Raw genomic sequence first — 25,852 nt, forward strand, 5'->3', positions numbered from 1 at the left:
GCCGACCAGCAGGCAAGCGTGCCAGAGTTTGCACACGAGTGGTTCGGACTACAGTGATGGCGCCCGGTGAAAGAAGAAAAAAGGGGATTCTAGGGAAGGAGGAGGGAGGCGTGAGTTATTGATCGTCAAAGCAGGGAAAGGGCATGGGGGGGGCGGGGGGCCAGCGCGACGGCACGACTGCTGCTTCGAACAGGGATAACGGGAGTGCACAGGGCGCTGAGGGGAATGGGGAAACATGGGGAGAAGGGGCGCGCGCGACCGAAAGCAACAGGCGAACATCCCGGCTGCGGTCGGGTCTTGGGCCCAGCGACCCCGCACCACCGACTGATGGCCGCTGCGCTGCTCTGACGCGGTGGCTGTTGCTGTAGCGTTCGCGTGCCGAGGAGGGAACTGAGAGAGAAGTTATAATAAAGCAGAACAAACGAGACACGTGACAGGAGTAGGGAAGAAAAAAAAGGGAACAGAATTCGGGGGAAGTGCGTACCTAAAAGTGCACGAGTACAGAGCAACAAGGGAACGGAGAGAAAGGTGTATAAGAGAAAAGAGGGGGAAGGCTGGTGTCACGAGAAACCTCGAACAAAACTGCAAAAATGGGGAAAATAGAAAAAGATGGAGGCACGAGGCGCTGGCATGGATAGGAGTGAAGATAAATGAATGAGGAATGGTTCCGGTGGGGGGCGTTGGAAGGGAAGAGCGCCCGCGGAAATAGATTCGGTCCCGGTGCCGCCGCGAAGCGTGAGACACGGTGTGCGCTGAGAAGGCGTGTGCACACCTGACGCGGGCGCTGAAACGTCGGATCCGATCCTTAGTGGAACACCTTGCGAGTAGGAGTGACGTTGCCTGAAATTATGTAACGGCAGCCCCGCAAACCCTGTGCAGATAGGAAATTCTGTAGATGTGTAGATCAAACGGAGCCGCAGATCATATAACTCTCCACTTGCAAGTACCTAGCTGAAAGAGCATCATTTTCGTTGCAAAGGTCCTCTCTCTATGACGAGAACTAAGTAGATGCCATCTTGAATGGTCACACAAATTTAGGTTCTCAGTTAGCCGAAAACTGCGTTCCGAGATCATCGGTTGCACCTGTTCCGCGTGTCACATGGTCTCCCTAGGTCGCTTTTTTCGTATAAAAGCCTCTCATAATGATTTGACATTTTACTTCATAACGATATTTAGCCTACGAAGTGAATTGTGCCACTGCTTGATATTTTTCTCATTATCAGGAATTAGGGACATCTCAACACGACGCCAACTCTCGGCAGCAGGAAAGGCACCGTAACGGAATTGGAAATAGACGAAAAAAATCATATCTCTTGAAAAAAAGTTAGTTATCAGAAACGACCACGGGCTGTTAATAGCAGAGGCCTATGGGTGAAATTCGGTAAAATTGCTGTATCACACTATAAAGCGTGTGGCTGTCGAGGACAACTTAACACGACCCATAGAAACACGTGAATACCAATATCAAAGAGTGAACACTGTAGAGGCCACGCAGTTTGTAGTGTGACACTGTAACTTTGTCAGGCTGTTTAAATAAGTCTTCGCTACAGTGTATTGAACCGGGAGTTGTTTTTGATGGCTAGCTTTTTTCGTTAGATACAGTTTTTCTCGCCCATCTCTCATTCAGTTACGGCCAGCCTTCGCTTTGGCCGACGAAAGGTGGTGCTACGTGCAAATGTCCTCGAATCCTGGTCATGTTCTTATTTTTTTTTTCACAATGCGCTGTTGTTGACAAAGCACCTCACTGACACTGACACTAAGTTTGTTCGTGGTAATTGAGCTATTTCTTTATTTTATTCAAGTGTATTATTCATCTAGCTCCCAGAGAGGAGCATGAAAACAGAAACAATAAACTTTAGGAATTCTCCACTTTAAAACAATCTGAGCATATATATTCACATACTATGAAAATGACAGCGCCGCTTGAGCTCTAGTACGGGTGCATACTTGGCTAGAGAAAGAAAAGAACGAAGTGAGAACAGTCGGTCCGTAAAACGAGGGTGCTGTCTCTACTCTCTCTCTTCGCTTAATATATATATATATATATATATATATATATATATATATATATATATATATATATATATATATATATATATATATATATATAGAGAGAGAGAGAGAGAGAGAGAGAGAGAGAGAGAGAGAGAGGGCACAACATGATGTCCACCGGAGTTTCACTGCTGGAAAATTTTTACGTCATTGTTTGACCATCACTCTGTCGATAGGAGTGCATTAGTTTCGAAACAATTGCTCCTTCACTGCCGCGAGCTCAAGCGTTCAAGAGAAATGTAGATGCTCTGCTGTTTCTTTAATCTCACTCAGCTGAGGAATCATCCATGAGCTGTTCGACATCACCGTAGTCAATAGCTTCAGGTATTCGAGAGAAAATGAATAGTCCTTCATTGTCAAGCTGTGAATGCGGGACCATTACGTTAACGTTGACTTCACCTCCCATTACCTGGACAGTCAACGCTAGCAAACTGCGGCCGATAGCGCTGTCACAAAGCGAGGAAACGTGGTTGGATTCACGCAAACTCTCATGCATCGTGCGAAGGCATCCCTTTAATGCTTACACCGTAAAGTCGCCAAAGCAGCTGTGTGCCCTGAACAGCATGGATTTAAGCGGTCAGAACGAGCCACTACATGACGTAAGAAAGACAGCATTGTCTCTTTCATGTTCATCCTGTGAGGGTTACTGCATTTTACGCGCAGAAGGTTAGGGGGAATATTTCTTTCCGAATGATATTTGAACGCGAAACTCCCTAATGTGGCTTTCCTGTAACCCCTGACGTCGGATGCATGCACGTGCCACGCATGCAGTGATACCAGAACGCCGATTGATATGTGGGATATAACACCTCAAAACCGCCACATGAGTGTGAGAGACGCCTTAGTGCAAAATTCCAGAAATTTTGACCACCTGGGCTTCTTTAACATGCACCCAAATATGAGCACACGGGCCTACAGCGTTTTCGCCTCCAACGCGAATGCAGCCGCCGCAGCCGGGATTCGATCCCGCGACCTGCGGGTCAGCAGCCGAGTAGCCTAGCCACTAGATCACTGCGTCGGGGCGAAATACCAGAAGGCAAGCTTGTCAGCAGCGAGCTCAACTCTCTATGCCGGTTCAATAGAACAATATTTCGATGCTCTGGGTGTCAAGTAGCACTTTGCTCGAAAGTTACATAACCCGTGCAGAAAATGAAAAATTCCCGCGTCCGTTAGAGATATGTAGGAAGCTTCGTGTAGGAATATATCAGTCATAATTAAATGTCTCCTTTGCCTGAACTTACACAGCATTCTTCGTTACGAAACTGTTCAACCGCTACTAGAGGATGTTACTCCTAGGCTGGTTGATACAAACTTGCTGAGCTAAATCTGAAAACAGGCCCAACCACAGACTCGAAACAGAACAGATAAGGGCATCTCGAGTCTGCATTTAGTCTTTATTCGCGTTGTTTACATGTCTTCCTGTATTTCACTAAGCGTGTACCAACTGTAACCCAGTTATATTTCTCTATAGTTTGCCCTGTCTCCAGTAACTTCTCGAAGACCTTCCACGATCAGAATTAAGTCATTCTGTGATACTTAATTGTCTTCATGTGTTTGAACTTTTAGTAGTCCGACGTGAGGAGTAGCCTCTGTTAAAAAAAAACACTTTGAACTATACCATTGCATTTTAGATAAAAAAACTTCTAGCATTTCGTGACTTTCGTTGCGTCGTCGACGCACAGCGTCCACTACTATCCCGTTTCGTGTTAATAAAACTGAAAGAAACTATTCATAAGCAGACGCGAAAAACAAGTAACGGAGCACTATAGAATGTTTTGCGGCCAGATCTCACAGTAAACCAGCAACTATACCAGTGAAGTAGCATTTAGTTCGCTAGCAACACACCACGCGACAGAGCGGCTCGTAAGCTACTCGACCATACTGGTCCCACGCAGCTCTTCCCGGTTTAAAGGCCTTCGTTATCCCCACAATTTCGGGACTCAATTACAAGTACCGTCATCTGTCGGCAACTTACTGATGCCCCGATTCGTATACACCAATCATAGAACGTCGCGTGGTGGTATGGTATCGACTTAATCTGCGTCACATCCCTTCTATGGTCGGGTCTAACTTCAAAACTTTTGAGGCATTTCTTCTTCGAACACGAATGCAACACGATATGGCACTTATGGGCGTACACATGAAGTGACGTCATGAGGTGGACGGCCGGAGAACCCGCTGGCGAAGAGTGTTGCCGAGTGAATGAGCGGAACTATTTGTGTAGTCCCGGGGAGCAATCGGCTACGTTCCAAGACTTGTTAGGTGGTATCCGGCTATAGCAGAGTCTACGAGTTTATATATTAGAAGGTATTTTAAATGCAAGTGTATAATAAGGTTCATAGAAGGTTACCACCTCGGCCAGTCTTTAAACATAAGATTTACGCCCTAGCATCTGCCACAGGCACAGAAACTTTTACGATGGTGAGAAGTTCCCACCACCGCGGCAACTTGTAATTCACTCGTCGCTGTGATCACCGGTCCAAAGCGTGGCAGCACACTTTATTAACTTGTACTCGTCACTAAATATAGGTTAGCAATGCCCGTTCGGCTAAGCGTGTGCAGGGAATACGGGAGGCGGTACTAGTTAACAAAGAAAATATTTATTAAACTTGGAACATAAATTACTGTTAGGCAACAAATTCAACAGACAAAACGAACTTTACGACGTAGCGTAACAGATCTCTTGAACTTCTCTTTTTTGTTCTCAGTAACACAACCATAAACGCCACCTTTTTCCTGGCCACACAATTCATTTGTGTGCGTGAGCGCGCACGTGCGTGCGTGCGTGCGTGCGTGCGTGCGTGCGTGCGTGCGTGCGTGCGTGCGTGCGTGTGTGTGTGTGTGTGTGTGTGTGTGTGTGTGTGTGTGTGTGTGTGTGTGTGTGTGTGTGTGTGTGTGTGTGTGTGTGTGTGTGTGTGTGTGTGTGTGTGTGTGTGTGTGTGTGTGTGTGTGTGTGTGTGTGTGTGTGCCTTCAGGTCTCAGGTCACAACCTGACGGTTACATTGCCTGTCTTGTACTAAGCAATACATGCCAGAAAAATACATGCCCCTCCGGATATCACCGAAGCTCAAAGCACCTCCCTGCGTAATGCAGGGCCAGGCATGCCTCCTCGACTAGAATTCCTTTTTGGTGCCTCGAACCGATACTGGCACAACGATAGTTCGCTTAATTCCAACAAACTTTTTCTTGCATTCGTCTAACGTACCTTACAAAAACACGTCTTCTTTCCTTTCCATGGTGTTCCCACAACACGGCACAACGTAATGTTCTCGTGATCCTGTTTCGGCGCTTCTCTTTGGCATCAAGACCCCCAAACTTCCCTATACACGCGTGTCGAGGAGTTGAGTTGCGAAAGACTGCGTCATCATCCGTCGGTGTGTCGACAGCCTCTTCACTGCGTTTCGGATTCACCTTGTTTACCTGCATTGGCATTCTCGAGTTTCATTCCCGCGCTGTTCTCCCCATTCAGATCACCTCTACGAAATCCCCACCCGCCCAACGACAACAGCTGTGAAAGACTCTCCATCGTTCGCAAAGAGACTCCGTGGGTAGTTATGGGATCTCATCGTAGCGGCAGTCCACCGCCGCATGCAGTGCCTACTGTGCTGCTCTCGCCTTCCTCTTCCCGAACTCGTCCCTTCCCTTCCTACCTTTTCTTCCCCACACAGTTTGGCACACGTGGATATATAGGCGCACAGACGCTAGTGGAGATAGTCGTATACATATATAAGGGTATACAGACCGCTCGCTCCTCCAGATATATAGGCGTACGCTCGGAAACTCCGGAAGGGGGACACGTGGTGGTGCTTCCTCACCTGCCTAACGGAGTACGCGAGGCGGAAAAACCGATCCCTTCTTCCCGTTCGTTTGCGCGAGGCAACGTGTAAAGGCGATGAAAGAGGCAAGAAACAAAAGAAAGCACTGGCTACGTAAGGACAAAAAGGACGGCGCGATCCCATCATCGTCAGCGGCGGGCATGGTGTCCCGTCGGCCGTATCTCTCACTTTTATTCCCCACCCCCGCCATTTTTCTTTCCCCAATATTTTTGGACCCTTTTTTGTTGGTTCCGTGGCATAGTTCCGCTTCCCCTTGCCGGGAACCGGCACCACATATCTTCTTCGCCGCAGCCGGAGGCCCACGCTGACGAACGCATGCAGGTTCGCTGGCGCACAGACTCACAGCAGCCGCGGTAGATCAAGTGGCGTAGGCAACACAACCAGTGCACAGAGCGACGATCAATGGAAACAGCTCATTCTTCAACCTCAGCGCTATCTAGCGGGCGTCGAGCTTTTGTTTATCGTTTCTCCTCCCTCCACGTAACGCAGTCCTGAGGTAGAAGACAAAGAAAAGTGGGACAAAGCAATGCAGAAAAGCAGCGTACACGACGTGCTTTCGCAGGAGGAGGGTGAGCGTGCGAAGACAATAGTGAAGACAGCAGTGGCGGCGGGTGTGAGAAGTGCGAGAACGCGAGCATGCGGCAAAGGAGGCAGGAAAACTAGAAGGGAAAAGCGAAGCAAAGGTTCGGGAAGGAAAGGCAGGTGCAGGACAAATGGGGAAAAGCGCCCGTGTAGAAGTAGGGAAAAGACAGGTTGCGGGGGCCGGGCAAATAAAATATGGAAGACGATGATGCCTGCACGTCCTGGAGGTGAAAGGGAAAAGCGATGTGGAAATGAAGGGGGGACGAAGAATATCGAGACTGCTTTAAAAAAAGCGGTAATGGAGAGCAGGATCGCCGTGGGGAAAGAAATTGCGACGAGCGAAGAAAAAGGGAAGACCGCTTCGTGACGCAGCTGGAAGGGAATCGAGGGCCGCTATAGAGAATGCGACCCGAGAGGTGCCTGCTGGCTATGCGGCCAAGCGGGGAATGAAAATATAAAGGGGGGAAGGTGGAGAGTAATAGGGAAGGTTTCAGAATTGTGAAAGTAGGGGGAAAAAGGAGAGAATAAACAAATAAGAGAAAACGACGCGAGAGGTGCGATGAAGTCGTGGGAAAGCCGCACTGGCGTAAAGACGGGTGTGAAATTGTTTGTGCAGGCAGCCCGAACGAGCAAGAGGAAGAACGCATTGAAACGAACCTCGTCCCCCGGAGGCGACGGTGGCTGTGGAGATTTGTTGCGGCTCAAGTCGTGCACGAATGAGTGCTTTGTCTGCGAGGTTGTTCCGAGTGCGTGCGAAGGGTGGTTGGTGACTCTCGCATTCGCAGGCGATGACACGGCAGAATCGTTTAGAAAAGTGGAAAACTCAGAAATGCATAAGAAAGTTCAAAGCTATATTTTAAGAAAAGAACCAGCGGTGTTTACCAATTAGATATCAACTTTGGCATGCCACTGATTAAAGTCGCTGTTTGAAAACATGAACATAAAGAAAACAACTATTGAAGGCACAAAAATACATAGAACTATATGGAGATATTTAACTATCCAAACCTACGATACCATTATGAGGCAGGTTGAAGGAGTGGGGACAACAGAATAATACCGATCACCTGAGATTCTTCAACACGCTCCTAGATCCAGTGCCTTCTTCAACAAATCGCTCCGTGCGCACTGGTCCACCCAGGCGTTACGATTATTGAACGAAAAGGCGTCGCTCCGATGCGATCTGTTGAAGTTGGCCTAAGGTACGGGAATACGAACTTGCTGCTGACCTCCATCGAAAGTCGGCCAGAACAACCGGGTACCGAACCCCAATCCTCGATATTTGCAGAGCGACACATTGTCGTCCCGTTGAAGAAAATTAAGGCTGATGCTTCTTTATGATTTATATGTGGGGTTTAACGTCCTAAAACCACTATATGATTATGAGAGACGCCGTAGTGGAGGGCTCCAGAAATTTAGACCACCTGGGGTTCTTTAACGTGCACGCAAATCTTAGCACACAGGCCTACAACATTTCCGCCTCCATCGGAAATGCAGCCGCCGCAGCCGGGATACGAACCCGCGTCCTGCAGGTCAGCAGCCGAGGATGCTTCTCTCTCTCTCTCTCTCTCTCTCTCTATATATATATATATATATATATATATATATATATATATATATATATATATATATATATATATATATATATATATATATATATATATATATATATATATATATGTGACGTGTCAAGTGATGGTTAGTAGAGGTAGAGAAGGAAGAAGTCAGAAAAGAATAAACATGGGGTATGAGCCAGGCCACGTCACCCATTCATCATAGCGTCACACGAGTCGACAGGATGGAGACCTGCCTGCCCCTTCATCAGTCACTCATCATCGACGCAGTTACCCAGAAGATGCCCTGACCGTACATTGACTACCAAATCATCGCCCAGGAGGACAACGGACAACGGACAGGAGGCACCATGACAGAATCGTCGGCTGACCTCGACATCCCCAAGTACACCGGATCAGCGGACGACGGACCCGTACAGGACTGGTTCAACCTGTTCGAACTCCACGCTACTGCTGCATCTTGGTCGGAACGGGAGATGGTTACGAACTTCAGCGACTACGTCACCGGTGAGGCATTCAAGTTTTACCTCACCCACATCTTCGAGAACGATGAGTCTTGGAAAAAGATCAAAGAAGAAATGATCAGTCGTTTCAAAGAATACGGTGAAGACCTGTTCATACCTCATCAGCGGAAGGCTTTTCAACTGACCCATCACAGTTACGCGAAGTCTTCTCGCAGTAAGCCTATTTTCCAAACGAGATCTCAGAGAAAATATACCACCATTGTACCATCACATGACTCTTCTGAAAAAACGTCACGCATTCGAACACCGACTGGTAACGTGCACGTTGCAACAGACAAAGTAAAGCGTCCGTATACCGAAAGGAATATAGAAAATTTCGCGAAAAAACTGAACCTAAAACCGCCTTTCCCAAGAGCAATGAAATCGGCATTTTCAAACGTGTTTACTGCACCAAAACACTCCAGATTTTACAGAACCACCCAAATGCCTTGATGCATCGTGTCACACACAACGCCCAAACGGTTTTGAGCGTGTGACGGAATTTACGTGTGACGAGCTGGTGAATCCTTGCAATACCAGCCCCCACCCTGACGTTCCCGACCAGGGTCGTTCGACAGACATTGTCAGCCTAACTACGCTGCCAAAAGAAAAACATACGCCATCAGAACCACCTGAAGCCATGTCTGTTGTGCTCTCATCGTCAAGTGACAACACACATGTGAGTCAAAGCACTGCAGGAATTTCGAATCCACCAACGCCGGCGCATTGTCAACTGACAGAAGCATTTACAATCAAGGATGACTCACAACCATCTGGGAAATGTTCTCATCAGCCTGTCACGCTGCTTTCATCGCAGGACAAGCCTAGCAGTACAGTGTCGACTACCGACAATCTACTGATCACATCACCATCTAAAGAAAAGCAGACTCATATTCCTGAAAGAGGCCCATCTGACGAACTTTCACAAGAAGACGAGCAATTTCATTGAAGACAACTCCACGAACTCCAAGAACTGCAACGGCTACTCGAACAAGAAGAACGATCAAGTGAAACCTCCTCACGAGTACACTTGTGGTTGAAAGATCATCAGAGACAACATCAATTAAAGAAGCAAAGACGAAGTCGATGCCTAAGCCATCTTCGCAGAAAGCAACGTCGACAAAGTTTCCTGCACCAGTTCTCAACGTCGTGTCTACAATTCAACAAACTGAGAGAAGACCACAGAAAGCTACGAAAGAGACGTGCAGCTACCACGCGTACAATGAAGGAACAAAGGCATCATACCATCAGCTTCGGTTCTCGCACATGCAGGCTGCAAGCACTCGTTCTGTCTCAGTCACGACACAGAAAGCAGCGTCTACGACGGAGAACTTCGTGCCTACGACATCCGACTCTCAAATGCTACAAGTACTTCAACCCTTGTTCATTCATGACGAGAATCGCTGTGTCATCAGTAATTTCTACGTTCAAGGCGTGCTTCAGTTGACCAGAACGCAACAGTCAACCTCGCCCACCAGAGTTGTCATAAAATTCATCGGACTGCTCAATCGGCCTTGAAGATTTCGTGAGATTGTGGAACTCCGTCTGGACGTGAAACTGTGAATTTGGGCATTGTTTTGTTCATTCACTTATTTAATTTGTTATAGTTTGTAACCAGTGCCATCTTTCGGGGGGAGGGGGAGTCGTGTGACGTGTCAAGTGATGGTTAGTAGAGGTAGAGAAGGAAGAAGTCAGAAAAGAATAAACATGGGGTATGAGCCAGGCCACGTCACCCATTCTTCATAGCGTCATATATATATATATATATATATATATATATATATATATATATATATATATATATATATATATATATATATATATATATATATATATATATATATATATATATACACACCCTCCCTGTATACATACATATATATACCCCTCCCTCCCTGTATATATACCCCTCCCTGTATATATCCGCCCTGACCACAAAACACACGCGGCACCATAACCCTAGATCGCTAACACCATATCAAGCGCATACCGATACTTACAAATTTTCATTTTTCCCGCGTACCGTGACTGAATGGAATTCCATTGCTGAGCCATACTTATTAGATACTGTATAGCCCCGTTTTTTGTTAGTGTTGTTAATTGTGTGTTGGATTGGCAATGCAATGTCCGCCGTTTCATTTTTTGTCTCTTTTGCTATTTTTGTATTATTGTGCTATTCAAGTGCTCGTCCTGCCAGGACCACAACTGTGGTCTGCAGTATGTATTAAATAAAAATAAAATAATATATATATATATATATATATATATATATATATATATATATATATATATGTATGTATGTGTGTGTGTGTGTGTGTGTGTGTGTGTGTGTGTGTGTGTGTGTGTGTGTGTGTGTGTGTGTGTGTGTGTGTGTGTGTGTGTGTGTATAACAAGACCACCGAGAAAATTAACGACAACCGTATTTTGGAGCATATTAGGGGCATCGTTTGTCACTTGCGCAAATGCGAACGAAAATGTCTCATTAGAAAATTAACTTCCCTTCTGCCTGTCTGCGAGGACATTCAAACCTGCGCAAGTTTCTGCAGTCAAGTGGACTCGCGAAATGACTATAGCACTCCAGTGCTTGAGTGTGCGACTCTGTCTTTTGTTTTTATCCATTTGTGTTTTCATTTTCCCTCCTTACCTTTCTACCTCTCTGAATGCTTTTTCCAGTGCAGGGTAGTGAACAGTTCATTTTCTTTTGGTTGAACTTCATGAAATTCACTTAACCTTTCCCTCTATGTTTAATAATGCATAAAAGCACAATTCAAACGAAGACACAAAGAAGGCGCACACATACACACAGATTTCTTGCCGAAATTCCGCACTAGTGCAGCAAAGGAACTCAACCACATTTTTTACAGTGCATAGCTAACAAACCAGTTGTCTGTCTTCGCTTTTAGTGTGCTTTTACCGTTCTTAAACATGCCACAACAACGTGCCCAGATGTCCGCCTGGTTAACATTCTCTCTGCCTCTATGCCCTCGTTCGATACGAATATATGCGCAACAGCTCAATATATAACGAAACGCCAAAGTCCAGCAGGCCTTTTGAGAAAAAGCACATAAAGACTCTTTAGCCTCTTTTCTCGCGCCTCTGGTGTTTCCTGCTATTTCGCGTATCCTGCTACAAGCCGTTACCAACTGGACCTGCTCACCCTTCTCCTATGAATACATTTCGTTCAAAACTCGCAGGGCAACCATTGCATTTGCCCCAAAAGAACCGAAGACGAAAGCTCCCATCTGTTTCTTCTTGTTCTATTTCATTGATTCTCACGGCCCCGAGTTTTATCATTGGTTCCGGGATCTCAGGTACTTCAAATCATAGAGTTTCCTAGAAATACATTCTGGCATTACTGCCTGATGAAGCTGCAACGCACGACACCTCAGCGAGCATAGGAATGGGGGGTAGTACACGGAATTGTTTAATAATCACACTTCTGACTCCGTTTGGGGTTGCATGGCTTGAAGCTATTTTGTCATGAAACAAAAATCAACAAATGTTCAGCAGTTGAGGACTACCACCCTAATTTTTGGGGCCTAAAATTTTAAATGGGGTCAGGAGATTCAAAAGGGTTTGTTATATCCTCCGAAGGAAAACAAACGCACAATAAACGAAGCCACAAGTGCGATTCCAGGCCTGCAAGTACTAAGACTAGGCAAATCCGTGTACCACCCATCATTTCCATGGTCGCAGCGCCAGAATTCCCTCCAGTTTATTTTCGAAAACTCTATGCGGCGAGCTTTCGGCAGCTTATGTGCCTCCGAGATCCACCCGCCTATGACCAAGCATCGATGGCAATGCCAAGTGGCCTCCCAGTGACGTGACAAAGATTGCCAATCTGTGACGCCATAATGACACCCGGGGGTCAAGCCATCATAGTATGACAATTTCTCGCACCACCCAAGTTGACGCCGTCAGTCACTTGTCGTACTTCACAAGGCATCACAGGCTTTCGCCTTAGACATATATTGAACAAAAATATCGACCATCTCCCCGAAGGGAACACTGATGGGATACGAATCACCAGTGTTGCACACGGGTGGTACCACGGGTTGAAAGGCGCTATGCTGGCCATTGAAAGATTCAGTTGAAGTGATGACTGGCGTAGGGGCGTGTTTCATCAGAGTGCACGTGGGCGCTGGATCGCAGTTGGCGCGCGTTTCGCCTTGGCTACGACATCATTGTGATCGGTGAAGTGCATGCTGTGAGGTTCCTGCAAACATTTGACGTCGAAGTTGGCAAACAGATCAGTTCACGTTCCCCTTATTCTGGTGGGCAATTTCCGTTCCGCCAACATGCACTTCAGCGTCACGCATGTAATCGATGAGCCATTCTCCACCTCCTGCACTGACGTCAACGTTGAAGTCGTCAACGCCGATCGCCTCGACACGCCTTGCGTCCAGACAGCACTGAACCTGATCTTTCGGAAGGTTAGAAGCAAGGTGCAGCGCAGGATTGTGACGTCGCTGACGCGCGCGCCAACGCACTAGGAGCAGGAGCGTCTTCGAGAAGTTGCGGATCGTTCTTCCAGGTCACCCCCGGATCCACCGGTGGAGCCCAGCGCTTGTGGGCGGGCGCTTCAGAGAAGGCCGCATGGTGCTTTGGAGACGTTGCCGACGATGGCGACGTTGAGGATTCGCCGGCGTTGGCCTCCCGCTGTCGGTGTTTTCGCTTGGTTTCTTTGGCTCGCGCGTCTTGTTGGTGTTGCCGACGCGTTGAAGACGCTTACGCTCGGCTTCCTTGACTCGCGTCTCGTCGGTGTTACCCGCGCGCCGTCTCCATTCTCGACGATCCGCGTGCTTTACTCGCACCTCGTCGATGTCGTGGATCTCTCACTGCCGACACTTGCATTCGGCTTCCGTGGCTCGCGCCTCGTCGGTGTTGCAGGCGCGACGCCACCATTGGGGAACGCGATCGGCTCTGGTAACCCTCGCCACGCCGGCGACGGCCGGGTTAGATCACATCGCTTCGGCGCATGTTTTGGCGGGCGAAAGAGCTTCGCTTCCCGGCGTCCTCTTTATCGTAGATAAACGAGCCGAAATAGTGTTCACTCGATGTGCGCTTGAACGTTGCGAGTGGTAGAGAGGGTGAACCATGAGAGAGGTGACACGCGGTGAGCGCGTGGCAGGCTAGAGAGAGAGTGACGTTACTGTGGAGTGCCAAGGAAGGCATGACCTACTTGGCACCGCCCCAACACCTGCGTCAAGAGAAGCGTGGTGCGGTACGTTGGCATGGAGACATGGACGGGCAGTGTTACACAGGCTAGTCAAAGAGGTGCTTCGCATCTAAAAAATTCCCGCATACCTACGAAGTGAGTGATGATGAAGGTGCTTGCTCCAGCCAATAAATATGGTAAATCGTGAATCCTCTGTACATATGCTCTGTCATCATCACATAAAGCCGCGAAACGAGAGTTGTTGTGGTGTGATTATATATACACGTTATATACACAATGTTTATTATTTATATATCAATCTGTTATAACAGATACTTACATACTGATCCAGTATATACATTTTGTTCAAGAGCTTATTTATATATCCCATAAGCTCGGAGAAACGTTTTTCTTTTAGTACAATGACTTTGTGATCCGTAAAGCACACAGCCAGAGAATCCTGGCGGCAAGCCCGCTCTGCAGCTGCATTGTGAGCCCTCCGTGCCGCAACCTTGGCTTCTGCGGTGTTCATAGTGAGTAGCGGTATCGACGTGCAGTGAGTGATGTCCGTGGAAGGAGAAAGGAAGTGCGCCGAGAGCGAGCGCTATACATAGGTGAGGCCACGTAGTGGTCGCGTACCAAACTATAGCACGCGGTGAGAGTAGAGCGAGCATTGCCTGTAGGGTGCCTTGATGCCCGCGCGCTCCACGGGGGCGGAGCGCGCGGGCATCAAGCGGGGGCGCGCGCATCCAGGCACTCTAATTGCCTGAGTGCCAACGCGCCATCTACTGAGCGCTCTTGAAATGAAAAGCACAGCTGCACCTCCTGTGGGAGCAATGAGCATAAGCGTACACAACGGTGCAATGACGAAAGACAACCCCATGCAAAAGGAGCAAGCTCCTAAAATACGGACTATCTCCCCGAAGGGAACCCCGACGGGATGCGAAGCAGCAGCTATGTGCACGGCATTGACTCTGTTGAAACGTGCCTCGACGCGGGTGCTGGTAGAACGGTTTGAAGTGAAACTCGGTGTAGTATTTACACGAGTGAACGTTTGTTTGAAACACAAAGACATGGATGATGATGATGAAAAACATTTATTATAAAAGAGAGAGGTACGGGGCCAAAGCATGACCCTGCTACATGGTCGGCGTCCTTAGTCCGGGACACCGCATGACGAGGCCCCTACTCGCGCCCGTCTCACCAGAGCCCGTTGAGACTCTAGTGATGAGCTGTCGAGGAGGGCAGTCTCCCATGCCTCTCGGGAAGGGGTAGGGGAAGGGGGTAGGTGGGGATTTTTCGGACATGCCCATACCATGTGGAAGATATCACACGTCTCCCCACAGTGTGGGCACCGCCCATCTGTGTTCGCATCGAAATGCTTTAGGATTGCAGGACAGAGTAGAGTACCTGTCTGCAGGCGCCTTAGAGTTCGCTCTTCCGCCTTACTCAGCCCCTTTGCAGGAGCCGGGTAAAGGCGGTGAGTGTCACGATAATAGGTGAGAATTTCTTTGAACCGCAGCAGCGGTGTATTGGCCTCCGAGTCATAAGAGCCAAGGTGAGGAGCCCGGTGGGTAAGCGCTCGGGCGGCCGCGTCAGTGGCCTCATTACCTCGTAGGCCCTGATGGCCAGGAGCCCATACGATGCGTTTCGGGGCTGGATCAGCGAGAGCCCGTTTTAGAAAAAGACATGGAAGGCACGTTGGGAAACGAAAGACTATACAGATTTAGTCACACGTCCGTATGGACGCAGCCTGCTAGCTATTTGCAACGACAGGCTGCGTCTGTATGGCCGCTGCGGACGCACCACTAAATCTGTTTCCACTAGACGTGTGGTGGAGCATCGCGAGTGGTGGAGAGGGCGAAGTGAGGAAGAAAATTTTTTGAGTTGCCGTAGGAGCAACGCCGACTAAATTTCAAGGCCGAAAGGCTGCCGCAGTGACGTCAGAAGTTGGGGGCCCAGTTGCCCAACTGAGCATGCTCAGTAAGACTTTTTTTTTCCACATCTTTTATTCGGCACAATCCAGCCGCAGCAGCTGCGAGAGCGGGAGCGTTGGTTCTTCTAAAACGTGAACGAAACACAGGCTTTCCCCCGCGTTCGCGGCGTAACTGGGCCCCCACCCTCCGACGTCACTACGGCAGCCTTCCGGCCTTGAAATTTAGTCGGCGTTGGTAGGAGCCAGCAGATGCTGCGTGCGATGGAGAGTGTGACGTCAACGTGCAGCTGTGACTTAGCCTACTTGGCATCGTTCCAGCAACTGCGGCGATGAGAGCGCAGTTCGGCGCGTTGGCACGGAGACATGGACGGACAGCGTTCCACAGGCTAGTCAAAGAGCTGCTTCACATCTAAAAATATTTCACAGCGTAACCAAACCACGGGTGAATGATGATGAGTACAGCGAAGCTTGGAAGGGTTTCATTGGTAAACCGTGAAACCTCTGTCTGTCTGTCTGTCTGTCTGTCTGTCTGTCTGTCTGTCTGTCTGTCTGTCTGTCTGTCTGTCTGTCTGTCTGTCTGTCTGTCTGTCTGTCTAGTACAAAGAGGTTTATTTGGTCTAGACACCCACGTGGAGCTAACACACACCCTAAAAATACGGAGACGTCTGTGAAAAGCTTTCAAACTCTGCTCGAATGATGCGGCCATTCCAATAAACAATGTCTGTTTTATGCCCTTTTCAACAGTTGACTCTATTCACAATGGGTTGTGAGTGCAAGGCGGCTCCACGCCAGCGCGAGCCGTGACGTCACATTCAACGCGGAGCACGCAGGGTGCCCGAGTTTGTGTTCTCCTATTCTATTTCTCAGCCTTTCCTTAATATCTCACTCTCCCCCACACAAAAAGGCGCTGGGTTGTGCGCAACCATTTAAAGGCTTCGCTGCCGGTGACGTCATGAAACGTCATCTCGAGTTAACGGCGCGGGAGCTTGACAGGGAAGTCAGTCAAAAACGCAATAAAGTTCCTGTTTTCCACTCTAGTTTATGTCTCAAATGAAGGTTGCGTCTTTCGATATCAGTCCTCAAAATTTCAATTGGGATGCACATCTTGGTGTGAAAAATTTTGTTCAGCATCTCTTCAACATTATGTACAGTGTCATAGTAAACCGGACTTCGAGCATTTCTTCCACAGCACATGGCACCCCAGCCCTCCTTCAGAAAGGGAAATAACGACGACGCTCCCTCATTGCCGACGCGAACCGCGCTAAGTGAATGACCCTAGTCGAAAACAAAACGTTACGACCAGCCGCTCGAAGAATCGCGGATGGCGCTAGAAAGGCAGGCGGGTGCGGGAGCTGCGGGCTCGAACCGCGAATGGGCTTCACGCGTGCGCGCACCACTCTTTCCAACTCGCTTATTCCGAGTCTTCATCTTTTACCCTATTCCATCCTGCACCTTCTTTGCGCGTCGGCAGCGGCGCCGCTGTTTCAATATTTAATTTGCGCCTTCGCCGAGAAGTGGGCGACCGGAGCGCCCTCTTGCCGAGGGTGCTGTCGACAGCAGCTCGTTTGTTCCCCTCCCCCTAAAGCGTGCAGCGGCTCGTATTTTTTGAGAAGCCGCATTTGGGCCTCTTCTGGCGAGGCTGCTCCGATTGTTTGTCCGTGTACCGTAAGCGTGCCGTTGTTACAAAGCGCAAATCTTTTTTCGCTAATACAAGGATTTCCTGCAGCAGATATTTCCCGAGAAATATCCGCTAGAGGGCGTTGACGGCTCTCCATTTGTTACAGAATATAAAGCTTGTACGAAAAAAAAGGTAAGAAGGACAGCAGAGATGCACAACTGTAATAGATGAATTAACTAATGAACTGATTAATATTACACCGAGAAGTAATAGACTGAAGAGCTATAGACAGAATACTGACAGACCTTTTAACAGACGGCTCCCTAAACGAAGCCATAATCGTCACTAGGCTGCACTTCATAGGCGTGATCTCCCAAAAAATTCTCTGTGGAAGCTGTGACGTTGTCCTGTATACTGCCGCGTACAGCCCAGCCTTAGCATAGTTTTCTCTCGCTTGTTACTATTGGTCACTGCTACTCTGCATGGTGAATGTCAATACTGTTACACGGTTATTTGTGCGTTCGACCATGATAACATGAAAACAAAATCCATTTTGGTGTTATTTTTTTTTCTTCAGTGTACTGCTTTGATCTACCGCCTCTGAAGCTTCCTGTGCTTCACGTGATTTTGCACAGTAGCTGGGATAGACAGTGTACTGCGTTGATCAACTGCCTCCAAAGCCTTCTGCACTTCAAGTGGCTTTGCACTGTAAATCGGATCGACAGTGTACTGCGTTGATCCGCCGCCTCCGAAACTTTCTGCGCCTCGCCTAGTTTTGCCCTGAAACTCGGATCTGCAGTGTACTGCGTTGATGTGCCGCCTCCGAAGTTTCCTGCACTTCACGTGATTTTGCACAGTAGCTGGAATAGACAGTGTACTGCGTTGATAAACTGCCTCCAAAGCCTTCTCCACTTCACGTGGTTCTGTACTGTAACTTGGATCGGCAGTGTACTGCGTGCATTCGCCGCCTCTGAAGATTTCTGCACATCACGGGGTTGTGCACTCTAGCTGGGATCGGCCGATGTTTGGCCAATTAGGGACGATGACGTATTATGAAGTCATGATAGTCCCAAATTTCAGTTATTTGTCACGTCATGGTGATTTCCAGGGTCACTGACGACGTCACGTAAAACTCTTGTCGCGTAACTCTTCGTACACGCCGACGGCAGGCATACATCTACTTCTGTACTACGATAGAAGGGCGTTGATACGCCACCCCCGAAGTTTCCTGCACTTATGTGATTTTCCACTGTAGCTGGCATTAGCAGTGTAGTTCCACTGTAGTTTTACTGTAGCTGGCGCCGGCAAACCCGCATATGATTCAGTTAATGAATCAAGCAGAGGAAGTCCCTGATGTGTACACACACTCATGCTCTATTGTTGAAAAAGTACGGTGCACTTGTGAAGGATCCTTATGTGTACCTCCATCGTCTTGCCAACGTGGCGTTATCCTAATAAAACACGTGAAAACAAGCTGTTTGGTGTTACTGCACCAAAAAAGTTCGCAGATTTCTCCCTCAAACAAATCTAGATTAGGAAAAAAAGGGCTCTAGAGAACTATGCCTGAAATCGAACCATTCCTGCAAGAAACTAAACTTGAATAAAGGCAGATTTCGACAGCACCTGCCAGGGCCTCCATAATTTTTATGGATAAGAAGAAACTATTGCATTCGAAGAAAGCTAAAAACTTAACATAGCAGGTTTCAAGACGTACGCTTGATATTAAGTAATTATAACCCTAAAGTAAATGACATCTCACGTAATGGTAGCTCAGGACACTATGCAAGCTTGGACTGATGAGGAGTCGTTGCCATGATTGATAAGATGGTGCTACCACGGTTCGGAAAGTTTCAACAAGAGGAGTTTTGCTCGTCAGAACAATCGCATCGATTTCAGGACAGACCACTAAGGCATCCAGAACTTTGCGGCACACTAAGCGCACTCGAAGCACTCGCGGCTATAGATCCGCTCGTGAGAAGAAGGAAAAAAACCGAAAGCTGCGCCAGCGGCCTCGAATGAAAACGGCGTCGTCGAGAAAACGGGATCAGCTTCTAGCTGCAAGAGGCGAGAAAACAAATTTGAGAAACAAAAAAAAAATGCGGGGAAAGTGTAGAAAAAAAACAGAGAGCCCTCCAGCGCTGTTTCTTCTCTCGTTCTAGCATTGAAAAAAAAAAGTCAAACAAAGCAGTTGTACTCATCCAGCGAAAGGTAGAAAACGCGTTCTAAGTCGGTTGATTCCAGACCTCTTTATACGGCTTTCGCTCTCTAAACTCTCTCTCTCTTTCTCTGAGAGCACAATCTTTTTGTTCACCCGGTTCATCTGTTCAACCGCTGCTCTTTCGAGCCATCTTCTTCCCTGTTCATCTTCTTTATCTGAGCGTGAGGAATAAAAGAGAAGCCCCCGTTCCTCTTGCTCGGGGCGATGACAATCCAATGAGGATCGCGAGGTGTCGCGCCTCTGGATGGCTCTTCCTTGCACAAAGTTTACGTGCCGCTCGACAGTGCGTCCTCCCGTTTCTCTTCTCCCTTTCGAGCAACGTTCAGTTGTTTATACTTCCTTTCGTTTCCGTCTCTTTTTCTTGCTTTGTATTGCAGAATGATGAATAGATGCGAACATGCTGTCCTCTGTAGTTTAAATACCAGTACGATACATGAGTAACTAACACGCCAAGTGTGTATCTTTTTTTCTTTTTTTCTTGCAGCGCAACACTCGTGTGAGTGACAAAGTCATTGACGTGACTTATAGTTATCGATCGTCAACGCTGTAAAGCTTCCCTTGGGGTAGGGTAGATGTCTAGCGTGAGATGACATCAGTGATGCTCAAAAAAGGGAGAAATAAAGAAAACAAGAGAGAAGGCAGGTAGCCTATCCAATCACATTCCCAGTTAGCTACACTATGCTGGGTGAAATGGGAAAGGGGAGCGGAATGAGAGAGAGAGTGGGAAGAAAATTATCATTAAGTGCTATCACGCATATGCTGTGTGGGCACTATACCATAGTCAAAAGGTTTTCACAAAGACCCATGGTCTCCAAAAGCACAAAAAGTGCTTTAACTGCCACGGTCGACGAGCCATGGGGGCGGTGTTCTAGCAGCATTAGTGCGGAGAGCTCACGAAAGAAAAAAAAAGCACAAATAGAAGCAGCGGCTGCATTCACAAAACTTCTCTTTTGTAATTGTGTTTATGCATTGTTCTGCCGACTTCGCTAATTATACGCTCTACCTCATGCTTGGTTGAAATATTTTTAACGTCGTCAACATATAGGAAGTTTTTTTTTCATCAACACCATCACAGCGAAATGTGGTCGATGGGCTGTCTGATTTTATTAAACTTTTTAATGTCGCACTTAGGTGTTTCCAAATAACGATGAGTTTTCGGTATATTTTGGCATTTTTATAATACTGATGAAAAATTGATTTTTTTACATATACCTAAAGGAGAATGGTTTACAAAGACTTTTCAAATGTATCACAATCCAAAAAGCAAACGTTGTGTAATAGGTCGTCTTTATTTGAACTTTCATAACCTGTATTTTATTTCATAACCATTATCGTTTTCCATGTTTTCCAAGTTCTGTGCACATGTCTATAAAATATCAATGACAACTTTAATGAAAATTACTGACTTGTTCAGAAGCTACGAGCTTTCCACATCGAATAGAGATGATAGGAACGTTTCGAGAAAAAAATGGCCCAGTATCTTCATGTTTCACTGCAAATGTCTTCGAAAGACAATAGTGTTGCGCGTGGAGAGATTGAAGTAAACATTTATTTGATATTCTGCACGAGAAAATCGGTGAATTGTATTCTGGAAGGGCTGCGTTAAAGAGTCTCGATCCATGTAGCGAAGGCAAACGAGCGCATCGAGGCACGTTAGACACGAGCGCCATCTGGCAGTTATCTTCGAAAACGAAGGAAGGCGTGCGCGCACGCGGAGCAAGATGCGTGCCTGTCTCGGAGGCGATAAGGAGTAGAACGCAAAGCGATGGGCAGGTGCCACCATACCACCACCGTGTCGTTTTAGCAAAGTATTGGAAACACTCGCCTTTTTGAGCATTGCGTTGCACTGTCAGCGCAGCGTAATAAACGCTAAGGTCGTTAGAATTAGTTGTGTGGACCTTCTCAAGTATAAAGGCAGACATACAAAACATCGACATGTTGCTATGGTGCCTCAGATATGCTCAATAACTGCTTTTAATAGAAAATCGCACAAATATGAACGCTGAAACTTGAGCAATATTGGTGGGCGCTGCGAATGAGGTTCGCCGTTTGAGGTATCGTCCGTAGTCATTAAAAAAAATCGTTACCACGAACAGACAACTGTACAGACAGACAGACAGACAGACAGACAGACAGACAGACAGACAGACAGACAGACAGACAGACAGACAGACAGACAGACAGAAATAAATAAATAAATAAATAAAGAAGGAAGGAAAGAAAGAAAGAAAGACAGCCAGACTAAAATTTTGGCGTCGCAGGTCCCCAAAAAAGACTATCGTCTTTAAAATTCCAGCATCTCAACGGATTTGATGACAGTGAGGTGGGCAAAGCTCCGGAGGTTTTTTGGAGGATACCGTCAATCTTCCGAGAAGCAGCATCCAGGTCCGCCAGGCGCCAAGCGCGCTTCGCAGCCGCTTCTTACTCTCGGATCCCGGGGTCCGCTTGTCGTTGAGCCCGTTTAGCAGCGGCTTCTTTGGCGCGCACCGTATCGGGATCCTATTTTCGTTGCACGTGTTTCGCAGCGGCATCCTTGTCGCGTACCGTCTCGGGATCCGCCCGGCCCTGCGTTCACTAGGCGGCAGCCTATTGAGCCAGCAAGTGCGATCCGACACGTACGGTGACGATCTGAGAGAATAGAGAGTTTTAGTACTGCGGAATGGTGCTACGTACGCATCACGCAAGCGCCTTGCGTTACGTGGCGTCGTTTGCCACTAATCGGCTTTTAGTACGCCGTAGTACCCGCGTACGTAACGAGCGTGAAGCGTGTTGCGTCATCTGGTAGATCAAAATAGAAGCACGTGTTGTTCACAGCCAATGTGAGCCAATCCAAATGTTATACCCAGATTATGGCCATATTTTAAGCCACAGAGCCGGTCGGTGCTTGCCTTTCGATGCCGCCATTTTGCAAAACGAAGTCTCGCGCTGTCGCGAACTTGTTCGAGAGCGGCGCGATCAGCTCATACGTACGCACGCACGCATCTCATGCGTGCGTACGTAGCGGCTGCGTACGTAACGCGATACGTGCGCGTTGCGGTCTGCACATGCGCACTACGCAGAACGTGGCGTCCTTACGTACGCAACGCCGCCACGTACGCAGCGTACGCAGTACTAAAACTCTCTAATGAGAGATAACGGGTGCGCCGGCACAGCTCCACGCAGCGGCTAATCGGAGAGCAGCGGCACCTTCAACGCCATATAATGTCCATTCTTCCAACCACCATATTGCACACATCTCTATGGGACAGCGCTATCTAGGAAACTAGACGAGAAATGGCGATGATGACACAGATTGCGTACAGCGCCATCTAGTATAGTGTCACTTAACTGCAGTTTGCATGCCTTTTTATGGGACAGCGCCATATTATGTATGATAAGGGAGACGCTACTGGGTACGCCGGAGGGACGAGGGATCGCCATAGACCATAAGTAGTTTTGCCCCTAAAACAAGAAAGTTTTTCAAACACGTTGTCCCCAATTTGAAGGCAGCTCCGAAAGAGAGCATACCATCTGAACATATTTGAATGGGGACGCCATTTTCTCTGCGCCAATATACTGGCTTCTTAAATAATTTTAGAAGTTGTGCGAACTACAATCCCATCATCAGGACGTCGCGCACTTTAACGCATCGAAAGAACATTTCCGAATATTGCATGACTGCACGTAACACCAGGCTCGATCAACAAACAAGCAATCAAGGCTACAATCAGAGCTATCGGTTTATGTAGCAGTCATGGAGAAAAATGTTGCACGACTTCAATAATGAAACGGCAGGCAATTTTTTACTCGACTTCATGCGCGGAACTAAAAGCCCAACACCTTGCAGCGATATAAAGGCACATAACGTGTGTGGCATGAGATAAGTAGCTAAGTTGAAATAGACGAATAGAAAGTCTTCTTTGTGTCGCGGAACGCCGAAACTATTGCCCTACACTCCACCATTCGCGAACTTGTCAATAATCGGGGTCACCGGGACATGCGCACATACTGAAGTGGTGTTGTGAAAATGCAACATCTCAAACCACGTGCTCTGGTTCTGATAGCAAACGTTTCCCGAAGCGCTTGGAACATTCGCTAAAGGATAACTGAGAACCACTCGTTTGCAGCACTAAGCAGCCGCAAGGAAAAGCGTACGAATTCCTCAGAAATAAAACCGCTTAGCTGGCAAAAATTTCTCCATGATTCGGGGAGGAAATGTTGCCGGTTTCCTTTTATTATTCTTCCGTCGCCTTGCGGAATTCCGCACAACTGATTTTCAGCATTCGTGGCTGTTGCCAGTGTTATTCATGGAGGTATGAAACACTGTTCGTAAAAAAAAAAACAAAAGAGAACAATGGGATAGCTATTAACGACACCTAAAACTATCTTGCATTTTTGTGTCTGTTTCCATCGCCCCCCCCCCCCTTTTTTTTTTACAAACTGTCACGTCAGTATTGGTATTTCGATAACCTGAAAATACCATATATGATCATACTGCAGTGGTCTACAAAATCAAGTGTGAAACACTCATCTGTACCACTGTGCCTGCAACTGCACAGAGCCACGCTTGTTTCTGTTTTTTTTTAGGGGCGAAGCTCCTTAGGGCGTGGGCTGTGCGTCCCCTGTAGCCTGTATGTAGCCACCTATAGTTTAGTTCTTGCAGTGTTCACTAGATGGCGGTACCGTCCCCTGTATGTAGCCACCTCTAGTTTAGTTCTTGCAGTGTTCACTAGATGGCGGTACCATCTCCTGTATGTAGCCACCTCTCGTTTAGTTCTTGTAGTGTTTACTAGATGGTGGTACTTGTAGCTGATGATGAAAAGATGCAAGATGTTATAAACTAGAAAGCGGTAATTGTAGTTGATGAAAGACGCGAGATCTTATAAAATAGGAATGATGTCACATATGGCGCGTGTCATTGGTTGAAGGCAATCGTTCGATTTAGTGCGGCGACGTACGCTAGGGGGAGCGATGTAATAAACTCGAGTGGGCAAAATGTACAGAGGATTCATGGTTTACCAGGTTTACCTCCGGAGCTTCGCCCACTCATCATCATTCACTTCGTGGATATGGCGGAATTTTTTTCATCTGTAGGCTGGATATACGCATACCGCTCAACAACATGTGCACGCCTCCTCCCCAAAAAATTATGTTAATGTAGCACATCTTTTAAAGGAAGAGATGCACGCAAACTCACGACTAAAATATAGCAGTTTCATCTATGCATCAGGATGTTATCGAATCAGTCTGCACAGTTTACACAAATAACTCTTCACCTGGAGCGCACTACACTTGTATGCAAGCACTGCCGCTGCGAGTATAGGAATACGCCTCTTTCAATTAAAGTATACCTTATAATAAACGCACATTGTCGTTTATTTGAAATCTCATGATGCTAGCAATGGAGGATTAAACCTTAAATACTTCAATATATTCAGATAATTTTTATAGCTAAATTAAAAAAAAAATTTACTGATTATGTCGGAACTTGTGTCTATATTAGTCCCAGTATTTACGCCTTTTTCTTCTTCTTACATGCAGGACGTGGAACGTGCCAATGGTGTCCATTTATTCCACACGGGGCAGCCAGACATGGGCCTCAACTGCACTGACATCGGCTATAGAATCAGGACCTTGGCTTTCTGACCAGGACTGAAGAGCAGCGCCACACGACGCCCGTAATTTACATGAACTTGTTCAAGTTTTGACAACCTACTCTGCGCGATTATTTCGCTTGAGCTCGGTATAGATCACGTACGAATGGCACCGCTCAACTAACGGATCGTCATCATGCAGGGAACCAACCACAGCCCGGAACGACCATTCACACAGTTTCGAGAGTGTACTCGGCGTGTCAATAAAGATGTTAGAGCCAGTTTCCATGCCAGCACAATCTGTGTGAACCGTGCATCTGGTGAGCGAGTGCCACCATCTGGTGAACCAAGGCTGACTTCTGTTTTCTTCTTTCGTCGTCATCACTTTCTGTCCACTATCTTTTCTTATCTCTTTCTATTCTGCCTTTGCTCCTTTTCTCACATCCTTACCCTTACATCACTCCTCATCACCCTCAGTTCTTGTTCACATGCCTTGCTATGATATACTGTACATTGCTATGGTATACTACGCTTTGCCCTTCGCCTCCTCCTTTCATAATTTTCCGATTCATCAACCTCGCTATCCTTTTCCCATAGTCATGCTAAACTATAGTAAACAAGGATATGTCATACTTTCACAACCCTTCTTTTCTTTCCTCCCCACCCAGACATAGCTCCTGTACCCTTCATATGCCATTATTGTTTTCTTTCTCTTCAATGTCTGTTTCTATTTTTCTTTCTCCCTGTTTTTGTACCTCATTTCTCTTTCTCGCCCTTTCTTTTCATACCTTTCCCTTTTTTT

At 47.2% G+C, this 25,852-nt stretch overlaps 1 long non-coding RNA gene across 1 annotated transcript in view; it reads left to right on the forward strand.

Annotated features, from left to right (window-relative positions):
- Positions 1 to 25,349, forward strand: part of LOC142774370 (uncharacterized) — a 186,552-nt gene extending 161,203 nt beyond the window's left edge. Inside the window, exon 3 of the long non-coding RNA XR_012886364.1 lies at positions 24,998 to 25,349. This is a non-coding gene — a long non-coding RNA (uncharacterized LOC142774370). The remainder of the gene's footprint in view (positions 1 to 24,997) is intronic.
- Positions 25,350 to 25,852: the final 503 nt, after the last annotated feature.

Source organism: Rhipicephalus microplus, chromosome 10 (assembly GCF_043290135.1).
Source record: "Rhipicephalus microplus isolate Deutch F79 chromosome 10, USDA_Rmic, whole genome shotgun sequence".
Classification (NCBI taxonomy): domain Eukaryota; kingdom Metazoa; phylum Arthropoda; class Arachnida; order Ixodida; family Ixodidae; genus Rhipicephalus; species Rhipicephalus microplus.